A 12,323-nucleotide genomic window follows, 5' to 3' on the forward strand; every position below is an offset into this window, starting at 1 on the left:
CTTACCTAACTAGTTTATCACACTAGAGCATTAGGCAGCTATAGGACGTGCCACAGAGATTACTGGAGTACTCCTTCCCCAAAGGTATATTTCAAAGGGAATTATATCGGCAGGTTTGCCAAAGAAGGGCAATGGAGATTGTAGCGATTGTGAGTGGCCTCAAAAACATTGCTCCCTACACAGACAAACAAACACACTTGCCATGTCTGGGAAGGGAACTCCTACCAAACTACTATATCACACTACACCATTAAACTGTTATAAGATGCACCATAGAGATTACTGAACTGTTCCTTCTCCATAAGTGTATTTCAAAATAAATGACATCAGCAGGCTTGCCAAAGAAGGGCAATGGAGGTTGTATTGACTGTGAATGGCCTCAAAAGCATTGCTCCCTACATAGAAAACAAACTTGCCCTGCCTGGGAATAGAAACCCTACCAAACTACTATAGCTCACTATAGCATTATGCTGTTTTAGGACACACCACAGAGATTACTGGGCTACACCTTCCCCAAAGGTGTATTTCAAGGTGAATGACATCAGCAGGCATGCCAAAGTAGAGCATTTGAATTGTAGTGAGTGTTACTAGCCTAAAAAGCATTGATCCCTACACAGACAAACACACACACACAGTTGTCACATCTGAGATTAGAACTCCTACCTAACTAGATTATCATACCACAGCATTACACAGTCATAGGATGCACCACAGAGATTACTGGGCTCTCTTCCCCAAAGGTGTATTTCAAAGTGACTGACATCAGCAGGCTTGCCGTAGTAGGGCAATGGGTAGGGCAGTGTTTGTGCATGGGCCATAACCCATTCATCTAGAGGTAGACACACCACACTCAGGCGCACACAAGTTTATATTCCTCAGGTACATGTATGCAACTGCTAGATGACTACTGCCTTGTACAGTCAAGTTGCACAGTTAGCAGTAGCACCACAGATTCTATAATGCTGAGGGATTCCAGAGGCAAATGTCTACAGTGAGTAACATTTACACATCATGTGGTTGTAGCAATTTGGCTGTGTGCTGGGTGGGACAGGCCTCACGATGGAAGGCTTTTTGTCACTGTCACTCTCTTCCACTCATGTATGTGTACTTTTGGCATATTATAGTATGTTGTCTTTGGATATATGTGTGTATTCCTATCCAATGTGTGTGCAAAGCATGACTGGTGCATACTGAGGAGTGTATGCACTAACATCTGCAACTGTCAGATATGTATGCTCCACTGTTGTTGCAAGACATGGGCTTCATTTCTTTACATGTGTGAGCTGGCCCAGTATAACCTTTCAGTATTTAGTTGTCTGACATTGCCTTCATTTCTCTATGTGTGGGAGCATGCCTAGTATGCCCTTCTGTATTGAATGTGTGGATCCATTCCAGGTAGATTGTACTCCAGTGCAGACTTTTGTGTTCTACACCTACAGCTAGCAAACTTTCTGCAGGATATCTGTAGATCAGTTGACAATATGAGGTCAAACTGGACAAGGGATAGTGGGTACTGTAGGTAGTTGTGTCTGTGTTGCTTCTGCTACATAGTCCTGGTGTTAGCAGAGATATTCAGACATGTGTACTGTTATACACTGTGATGCTTTATGTTATCAAGTACTGTCAGGAAGACATTTTTGCTCACAGTGATGTCCTGGGGAACACAGGGTGAATGCAGCTCTGTCCAGTATTGTGGTCAAATGCCTACATATTCCTGCAAACTAATGCCATTCTGGAGGGGGAGCTGCAGGCACTTGCTGCTGGGTCTGTGTAACTGGTTCAGCACCTTGGTACAGTGGTGGCAGAGGATCCCATACTTGTACATCCATTGACGTGACAGTATGGCCTTATCTTGCTGTGGCAATACCTCACAGCTGTACAGATTCACACAGGTTACCCAGAGGCAGGGGTCATAAGTCAGGACATTACCCCTATTGTGATTTATGAACAGGTTTGTAGCCACCCATTCTTGTGTTTGCAGCCAGGGATAGCATGCGCACATGGCTGTGTTTCGGACTTCAAACATTCCATGCTGCGCATGCTCCCACCCCCCCCCTCTATTATTCTATCCCCCCCCCTCTATTATTCTATTCTGTTCCATACATTATGAAAACATTCTCTGATACTTTCCCTATAGTTATCACCTTATAATGGCAGTATATTACTGTTGGTCCACAGTTCATGCAGTGGGACATGGTGGACATGTTACAGTGGTTTGTCCACATGGCATTGCATATGGGTTCTGTGGACTGTGTTATGTTGTTATTTGGGAGTCCATGACATGACATACATCGGCAGTATGGGTGTGACACAGGCCTTTGGTAGAGGACTGTAGGTCATTTGGTAGTGATGCAGGCCAGCTGTAGCATGCCAATGCATTCTGCCAGTCCTACAGTCCCAGACTGCAATACAGTATATTCCCCTGGGGTGACAGTGTTGGTGTGCTAGGTGTTCATGCCAATACTTTCTGTCAGTACTGATCAAGTGGTGTGGATGCTAGCAGGGTGCTGCTTACAGCTAGGGACACACCTGCATGGGACACCTGCACTGCATGCTGCATTCTTCCACTATTGCCATACACAGGTGGGGATTGTATTGTACCCATTCCCAACAGGAGGGATAAGACTGGAGAGGTACCTGTGGGTGGTGGTTGGGTGAGCTGGGTGCATGTGTGCTATGGACACTACTTGCATCTGACTCACAGATATACATGTGGCATTCCACTTATGCTGGCTTGTGCGGGTATATTAGCTGTTTCTCACTACATCATTCCTATGACCTTTGTGGTCTGTGAGTGTTTGGCCAGATGCCATTGATATTCTCTACTACAAGCCCAGATAATGTGCTGCAAACCTGTATGTACAATTCCAAGGGTGTGTCCATTTAACATTTACACATTATACATTGTCTGCCTAGGGTACTTTCCCCTGTGTACTGCTTGTATATCTGGCCCAACAGTCATGCCATGTCCATCTTTCAGATAGTGACATATATTACCTCCATACATTTACAGTGGCTTACTGCTAGAATGTGTTATACTGGGGAGCATTGTGTTTGGCACTGCAGCTGTGAGGACTTGGCCCTATCATCAGCAGTACTGGGCAATGGCCACCAGGGAAAACCTCACCATGCATACATACTGGCCACTCTCACACAATATGAAACACACACCAACCTAACACACGCATACCTGCATATTGTACAAATTCTACAATCTATCCTGCTACCTTGGCCACTTCAAGTAATCTGTGCTCCACTGGTATTATACCTACACATACATGTTACTACATTTCTACATAGGTTTGGCGGGGGCACACCTGACTGTTACTACGTGTCTACATTGTATTGGTGGGTGCACACCAGACTGTTACTATGTGTCTACATCAATTTGGTGGGGGCACACCAAAATGTTGCTACATTTCTACATAGGATAATGGGGGTGCACACCTGACTGTTACTACATGTCTACATAGGCATGGGGGGCACACCTGACTGTTACAACGTGTCTGCATCGAATTGGGGGGCAAACCAGACTGTTACTACATTTCTACATAGGATTGGGGGGCACACTTAACTGTTACTACTTGTCTACATTAGATTGGGGGGGCACACCTGACTGTTACTACATTTCTACATAGGATTGGGGGACACCTGACTTTTACTACATGTCTACATAGGCATGGGGGGCACACCTGACTGTCACTACATTTCTACATAGGATAGGTGGGGCACACCTGACTGCTACAATGTGTCTACATCAGATTGGGGGGGCACACCAAACTGCTACTACATTTCTACATAGGAATGGAAGGGCACACCTGACTGTTATTATGTGTCCACATCAGATTGTGAGGGCACACCTGACTGTTACTACATTTCTACATAGGATTGTGGGGGGCACATTTGACTGTTACTACATGTCTACATAGGCATGGAGTGGCACACCTGACTATTACTACAATTTCTACATGGGATTGGGGGGGTGCACACCTGACTGTCACTATGTGTCTACATAGGGATGGGGAGAACACCTGAATGTTACTACATTTCTACATAGGATTGGGAGGCACACCTGACTGTTACAACGTGTCTACATCAGTTTGGGGGGCACACCAGACTGTTACTACATTTCTACATAGGACTTGGGGCACACCTGACTGTTACTACGTGTCTACATCGGATTGGGTGGGCACATCTGACTGTTACTACATTTCTATCTAGGATTGGGGGGACACCTGACTGTTACAACATGTCTACATAGGCATGGGGGCACACCTGACTGTTACTACATTTCTACATATGATGGGGGAGGCACAACTGACTGTTACTATGGGTCTACATTGGATTGGGGGGACACACCAGACTGTTACTACATTTCTACATAGGACTGAGGGGCACACCTAACACTTGTACTCATTTGCTATGACTGTACTGGTATGTCAGGTACTTCATTTCATTCTGTAGTCTAACCTATCATGCTGACTAGAGGCATATTAGTGTACTACAGGTCTTAGGTTTGATTGACCTACATATAAGTTTCTGACTTCTTACCCTTCAGAACTAAGATCCCACTGCCTGACCTGATGTAGTCTGTCTGTGTAAGCCTGGGGGTAGGTTACCCATAGCCTTAGCACAGCCTTTGTTTGTGTTTGTCTACACCTGTCCTGCTGGCTGAGACTGTTGTTGGGTATGTGAGCCTCCCTGACTGGCATGTGTGTGTCATATGGACACACATGTGGCCCAGCACATTTCCTGCAGTGGGTTTTGTCACCATGTGTAGTACTGGCTACTATGGTTACACCAGGATTTGTTACAGGTCTCATGCTGCCACTATAGTTGTCTACTATCTGCCGGCATTTCATTCAGCCATCCAATTCCCTTGCATGCTCACATCCATACCATAGATACAAGTATCAACATATAGTACTCCATTCAGCAAATGGTAAGAAGAGTGACTTACCTTGTGGCTGTGCCAGGATTGAGGATGGTACTGGAGGGCTGCCTATGTCAGATGCACATAGTACACTACCGATACATGGTTGAGCACTGGTAGTGTCATGCTTGGCATCCCTTTTGCTGTATGTGCGAGTCAGAGAGAGGTGTCATTCCCTGGGTCCCTACTTTTTAAGTGTATGTGCTATGCATTGCCTCCTTGCCAAGGCCAGGTCATACTGGGCATGCTTCCTTCTGCCTATTGGGGCAGGCTCAGATTGTTCCTCCTCCAAGTTACTCTGTGCAGGCCTTGGCAATGGTGGGGGGCTGTGTGGCCTGCCCCGTGCTGTTCCTGCTGCAGAGGTTTCCACAGGATCATATTGTGTAGCATGGCACATACAATGACAATTTGAGTACATGTAGCTGGTGAGTACTGCAAGGCTCCACCAGATGTGTCCAGGCACTGGAACCATGATTTGAGCATCCCAAACACACACTCAATTATAATTCTGGTCTGTGCGTGTGCCTCATTATGAAGTTCTTGTTCGGGTGTGTGTGCATTTCTGATGGGTGTCATCAGCCACGGCTCCAGTGCGTTACCAGCATCCCCCACTAGGTGACCGTAAGAGATGTCCCCATTGGCAAATCTCTGGTACAGCTGTGTCAGATGCCAGTTGTGAGAATCATCATAGCTTCCAGGGCAGCCAGCACACACATTCATTATAATGCCCTGGGCATCGCACACAACCTGGCAGTTGATGGAGGGGAAGCTCTTGCGGTTGATGTAGACCCTACCCCGCTCACCAGGTAGTGCTTTGATGCATATGTGCATGCAGTCTATAGCACCTACTACCTCAGGGTATTCTGCTATATGATGGAAGAGAAGCATATTGCTGGGCAACACCTCAGGGGCGTTGGGGAAATATATATGCTCACCAGCATGTGCTGACATGGCATCCAGGACCTGGTGGAGTACCCTGGATGCTGATGCCTGTGAGCTCCCCATGATACCCCCAGTTGTCCTTTGCAAGGTACCTGTGGCTAGTATTGTTAGGCCTACACATACCTTGGTATCCACTAGAATGGGTTCCTCTCTGTTAGTTCTGTGTGTCAGGTGTAGCTGGCACAGCTCAACAATTTGCTGCAGAAGGTCCCTGTCCACCCTACATTGCTCCCCTATCTCCATCTCATGTATCCCCTGGTAGGTTACCCTGAGTCTGTACATTCTTCTCTGTCTCCTCACTGTGGGTTAGTCGACAGCATTTTCATCCTCACCACCCTCAGCCTCTTCCACATGTTGATGTATGATAGCTGCTGCAGCCCCTATCATTTTGTTGTGTTTGTTTGCTAAAACTTCCCTGCTTGTATACACCTGTGGCGTAGAGTATGTAGGAAAAACCAGAGGGAAAGGTGTTTGCATAGTTTATAGAAGTGTTCTAGGCTGGGCTTGGCTGCTGCCTGTGTAATTGGCTGATTCTGATACAATTCACCTGCCAGCTATGCTAGTTCTCCTTAATTACCTTCCTACTGCTGCTTTCCCTTCCCATTGCCTTCCTGTTTAAGCCCGGGGGTGCCCCATGCAAATACAATGCTCAAATGTGCACAGAGCTGCTATTTCCTGGTTTACTTTTTTTTCCTTTTAAAACCAGTCTGCACACCCGCTTAGGCAATGTAAAGAGTGCTAGGCAGCCTCAGACATACTCCCCTGCTTAGCTCTGCTAAGCTAAGTGCAAACCCGAACCACAGAGCTCAATCCACTTACAGTATGCCTGACACACTCCACTATGATGTCAGCAAACTCTTAGGCTTGAACCAAGCTATTACTGCACTTACACTGTTGGGTGCTGACTAGCATTGAGGGGAAATCTGGGATTCAGTATCATTCCCCTCATTTGCATAGGATTGCCTGCTAATGCACAGTTACAAGTCCCACACTGAGCCTCCCCCTTAGCAACCACTATTCACTGACCATGTTGTCCTCTGCCTGTCATTGAGTATAATGGCAAAATAGTGATTTTGGTTAGAATGCTTATTTCAGGCTATTTTTTATATTTTTGCCCCAATCCCATTTGTGCACTGCTGCCCTACGCTTAAATAGCCAAAATCTGCTAAAAAAAATATAAAAGTTATTTATTTATTTTCAAACTGTTTTCCATGCCAATGGACATATATTTGGCCATTGGCATGCTTTACACTTTATATACACCCTTTATCTGGAGCTGTCATGGCTCTGTTTTGTAGTTTGCAGAAATGTACTTGGTTACTAACTGAGTACATTTCTGCAGATTACACTAGTCCTGCACAGCTGGCTGCCAGCTTCCTGGATCACAAATTCACCTCATTTGCATAGCATTCACCTGCAAATGGGGTAATTTGAATTTAGGAGCTGTGTCCGTGCAGGAACACTCGTGCACGTCCCTGCAGCTTATTCCTGGATTGCACGGTGGACATATTGCCTCCTGGAGCTCCTGCTCTGTTTCCCGTGCAGGGCTTGCTGAATCCGAGGGTAAGCTTGAAAGCCTCAAATTTGTTCAGACTCCAGGCTACACTGTTAATGGAAGGTGTGATGCTGGCAGTCTGTAACTGATAAGGCACATTTAAATGTCATTGTTTTCTTAATGGTTCTGTTGTTGGAATAAGTGACCTAACCTTTGTGATATAACAGATGAAACAAATGTAGGAAAGAAAACCAAACATAATTATTAAATTATGTTTTTGTCTGTATGTTAAGTATTTAGTTTAGTCCTGGATTACAGGGAAGGAAAACTACTTTTTAAAAAGAAAAACTTGACTTTTGGCTGGAGTTCTTCTTAAATGTGCACAGGAATAAATCTAAGTATTTTAGTTGACAGAGAAGGCAGAGATGGAATGAAATATATTACTCTCATATGGTATTGAAACTGTCACAGAATTTAAATATCTAGGTATCATTTTAAATTTAAATATATTTAATATGCTAGAAAAGATCTTCACTGCTGTTTTGGGATTTATGGAGGAGTCATTCATTCTCCAGATGGAGAAGTTTGAAGATGCATTTTACCACTAGAATTCAAGCTATAAAGATGTTCATCTTACCAAAAGGCTTTTTAATGTTGACATCTTCTTCATTTCCAATACTGCCAGAGTTTAAAAGAGCCCAAAAACTGAACTTCATACACAAAAGATGCATCTTAGAAATATGAAGGCTTTGGGGTACCACCTTTTGAACATTATGGTAATGCAGTGATTGCAATGAGCTACATAAGACTGAGGACTAAGATAAAACTGGTTTGTTTCAATGAACTGCATATTAAATCTCTGACAAAGCATTACAGACTAAGTACCCCTGCCTACAATGTCTGGCATTCTGCAGAAACTGAGCATTGGTTTGAGACTGGAGGTAAGGGGCAGAAAGTTAAAGGCTGTGGGGTTATTACCCAAAGTTCTTTAGTCTGGAACCATCCCAAGATTCTAGTAAATGATAAATCTATTCGGTGGTAAAGCTGGATTGATGTGGGCATATTGTGAGTATCAGACTTTTGGAATGAGATGCATTATACAGTTCTTTCTTGTCTGCAAGAATTTGTCCTGTGTGCTCCAAAATGTTGTTTGACATTATCTCAACTCAGGAATTGCATGTTAAAAGTGGCATGAAATTTAAGTCTATCAACCACTGGGGTATATTATAGAAGAAAAGTAGGTAACAGAGTAGCGAGTTGGGAGTCCTAATATCTGGGTGAAATATACAGCACAAAGTTAGAAAACAAAGTTAAGATATTGGACAGTTTCTATAACTGGAATAAACAGAGAGGAAACATCTTACATGAGTAATTAACTGGATCAAAACTGGCCATTGCAAGCCAGGTTTACTTGCATTATATGACTCCATAACTGACATATGATACTGACCACTCTTTATAAGAGAAGACTAATCCAATATGACAAGTGTTTGCATTGCCTGGCTCCAAAGCTAAATTGTTTTCACATATTTTGTAAATCATATGTGTGCTTACTTTATGGCTGAAAAAGCACTGGTATAATGTGGGCACTTCAAGTTCATATTGCCAATGTTCAAAAGGTCACATTTTGGTAATGATTTTTTTTTTTTTGTATTATTACAGCTGTCTCCACACATCTCATATTCATGTTTTCTTACTGGAAGTGTTATTCAGCTGCAGACATCTTCACAATTCATGGTATGCATTACAGTCTAAAGTCTTATGTTCATATGTTCATAGGTAGGTACTAGGCTATTGGCCCTAGGACCTACACAAGCCTAGCCTAAAAGGTACCCTGGCTTTCGTCACCCAAGAAAATTATTTTCCTGTGCCCCTATTGAGCAGCGCCACAGAGGTGATCCCCGGGGTTTCCTATTTCCCATCCAATCATCAAGATTTTTCTTGAAGATTGCTAATGAGGAGCTTTGTTTGATGTACATAGGTAGTTTGTTCCAGAGCATGGGAAGTCTCTGGGACAGGAATCTATCCCCCCAGCATGTTCTGTTTACTGTGGTGACAAGGTTTATGTCCCTAGAGCGTGTAGCTCCGAGGAATTGGGATTTTTTTAAGTGGAGCATGTCCAACAGCTCTGGGTTTGACATAGCTTTGTATGTTAGGCAGAGATCGCCTCTGAGTAGGCGTTATGCGATGGAGTAAAGCTGGAGTTTTTTGAGATGGTCTGCATAGGTCATCTGTTTGAGGCCAGTAATCCTCTTTGTGAGGTATTTCTGTGGCCTTTCCAGTTGTTGTAGATGTCTTGTGAGGTACATATCAAAAGTGGCATTGTACTCTATAATGGGTCTAATGAGTGATGAGTAGAGGGGAACAATGACCTATTTTCTCCTGGATGAGAAACCTTTTGTGATGAGGTTTGCCATGTAGAAGGATTTCCTGACTACTGTGGCGATGTGATTATCAAAGGAGAGACTACTGTCCACCTGTGTCCCAAGGTCTCTTATCACACTTTTGGCGTTAAGTAGACTATCACCTATGTGGTAGCTCATGGGTACAGAGTTTTTACCAAAGGGGATGATAATTAAGGTAATTTGTTGTCTATTAGAAGATCTTAATGAAGCTTATCACTTATAGTAGGATTTTTTATATATTTTAGAGCCACAGAGTTCACAGACATTAATATTTGGATTGCTCTTGAGATGTTGAGATTGCAAATCTTTTGCAAGATCCCTGACTTCTTTTAAAGATTATGACCATCTAATATTAGGGGCTTGACAAATATAGGAACTCTATAAAGATAATTGTAATATTATTAGAATAGTACCATGAGCCTCTACTTACTGATGTGACAGACACAATCCAGAAAAAAATGTTTTCTGGAGAATGCATGAAGCGTCAGAGATTTAAAAAAATGATAAAAGAAATTTAGCCAATTTTGAAATTCAGTAAAATAGGAAAATGCTATGGATTTTGATTATTCCTTTTTATGTAGAGTTAGAAACATTAATCAGTCTTTACATTGAGGAGTTTCTTGTTCCATATAATAGTCAGTCTGCTTTTAGATTTAACATATTTACTTGAATATAAAAAATGGAGTCTGCAGAAATAGAAAAGCCTTGGACAGATACTCATCTTATTAATATGTAATCTTATTAGTAAGTTGAGTTTAAACTTATTCCATCTGTCCAGTACAGATTCTATCTTATCCATAATCATGTTAGGATTAGTTTTGGTAAATGAATATATCCAGTTTATATTTAATTCCAAATGCTTGAGTTCATTTAATTGCATATTAATATTGCCTGTATATGGCGAGTGCATTGTCACATTACTGTTGCTCAGGTTGAAGGGGCTAAGCTTGTCAAAGTTTAATTTGTAGTTCAGTGCATTACTACACTCTTCTATCACATTTAATGGAAATAAAGATTAAATTCTTTATTGATCAAGGGAATATTAATACTTGAACTGAAGATTTAATCCCAGCAAAGATGGATTTTGAAAAATACTTTAGAAAGTACACTTTCTGGCATTGAGATTGAGGTTATGGCTTTGACACCAGGCATCTGTCTCAGTGAGGCCCTTTTGTAGGATGTCCACATCATTAGGAGTTTCAATTATGGCTCCTAGTTTGCAGTCATCTGTGAACTTCATTAGCCATAGAACTTCTGTGGTAGCCTGTACTTCAGAAAAGTAGATACCAAACAGGAGAGGATCCAGGACTGAACCTTGTGCACTGGTCTGAAGTCAGATTTGGAGTCTGTACTTTCACAGTGTGGATTCTGTCAGTGAGTCAGTTGGCAACCCATCTTGTGACATAGGGATTTATACCTAGTCCAGTGAGTTTATCTACAATTCCAGAGTGGGGGATGGTGTCAAAAGCCTTGGCAAGATCTAGACAGGCTGTGTGAACCACCTTACCCTCGTCTACGGCTTTGGTGACTGCTTCAAAGAAGTCACTGAGGTTTAGGAGACATGATCTGCCTTTTACAAACCTGAACTGGGTGAGGTCCAGAGTTTGGAGATTACCAATGTCTTTGTTTATAAGTTCCATGATGATACGTTCTATTGCCTTGCAGACCAGGCTCGTTAGGCTAATGGGGTGATAGTTCCTGGTGACCGTGGTGGCTCCCCCTTTGTGGAATGGGATTACCGTCACTGTGCACCATTCAGTGGGCACAAAGCCTGAGGTGAAGCTATGATTGAAGATGGTGTTTAGATAGGGTGCCAGTTCATTCTGTAGTTCATGTAGAATGCAGCCTGGGATGTTGTCAGGTCCCATGGATGCTATGTTCTTGGCTTTGGAGAGTGTGTTTTTTACCTGTGCAGCCGTGATTACAGGAACTTTGCATTCTTTCATTACAGAGATGGGCCCTTTATGGGGGTGGGGGGGGGAAGTTAGCACTGACCCTATCTGCAAGGAAGTTGGCAATATCAGTTGGTTCTGTATATTTAGTGCCATTGTGCTGTAACTCAGAGCAGATCTGAGTGTTGCCATTGAGATTCTTGACATAGGCAGAATAAGAACTATAGTGATTTTTTTTATTCTTTTTAATACTATAGCTTGATGCTTGAAGTATAGTTATTTTATTGTTTCAGAATAAAAAGTAAAAAAAAGTACTATTCTTTATGCCCATGTCTCCATGTTTCAGAAATTTTCTAGCTATGGTTCATTCACCTTGTTTCAATAGCTTCTTTATTAGACAACATGAGAAATCTCGCTTGCTAAGTACATGTATTTATCTTTGTATTGAGCTCTTTCTCTCTGTTTCATTCCTTCACCATATATCTGCTTGATCCAGTTCAAGTCTGTGGGGGAGCAACAGGATATGCTGGTACTTAGGGGGAGCAACAGGATATGTTGGTACTTAGTGGGTATATGGCAGAAAAAAATAATCTTGGAGTGGACACAAGTGTATCACAATATGCAGATGCATGTGGTATGCACAACTAGAGGCATTT

The sequence above is a fragment of the Protopterus annectens genome, chromosome 5.part0, assembly GCF_019279795.1.
Source record: "Protopterus annectens isolate FY-2018-M chromosome 5.part0, PAN1.0, whole genome shotgun sequence".
In the NCBI taxonomy this organism is placed as follows: domain Eukaryota; kingdom Metazoa; phylum Chordata; order Ceratodontiformes; family Protopteridae; genus Protopterus; species Protopterus annectens.